We start from the raw sequence: 647 nt of genomic DNA, 5'->3' as shown, positions 1-647 counted from the left end.
GGCGCTGCCCTGCAGATACAAAGTAAAATCAGGTCACCTGCCCCCCCCGTGGGGTTATTGGTTTGCCAGCTTATAGCCAGCCGGACCCACCTCACGCTGGTTTTGCCTTTAATTCACCTTTCGGGTGGGAGGAGTACAGGCAGAGGAAAAGAGAGATCTGATCCTGATGATCCTGATCCTGGATCCTGACGATCCTGATCCTGGATCCTGACGATCCTGATCCTGGATCCTGACGCCAGGGGAAAGGATGCCCACCAGAAGACACGTCCAGCAGCCCCGGTTTTTGCTTGCTGCCCTGACTGACTGATCTCTACCTCCCAGGACAGCTCCCCCCTGACCCGTGGGCTCGGCAGGTTTGAGAGCCAAGGCCCCACCGAAAGCTGAACTCGAAGCACCAGTAGCGCTCAGCCCAGGTTTTGTTTTGACCGGAGAGGTCACGCAGGAGGAAGCAGGAAGAACAGAGAGCAACTGTCTCAGCCACAAGGAGCTGGTGTTGGTCAAGGCTGATTAAAAAAAACCCCAAACGTCCATTTCAAAAAAGGACATTAAAAAAATCCCACTGTTTCTTAGCAAAAATTGTCTAAGGCACAACTTGGAGGGCAGTGACTGGATCCAAGCGTGGGGTGCCCGTTTCCCTCTCTCACTCC

Source organism: Apaloderma vittatum, unplaced genomic scaffold (genome assembly GCF_000703405.1).
Source record: "Apaloderma vittatum isolate BGI_N311 unplaced genomic scaffold, ASM70340v1 scaffold23931, whole genome shotgun sequence".
NCBI classification, from domain to species: Eukaryota; Metazoa; Chordata; class Aves; order Trogoniformes; family Trogonidae; genus Apaloderma; species Apaloderma vittatum.
This window is presented reverse-complemented; position numbering follows the sequence as displayed.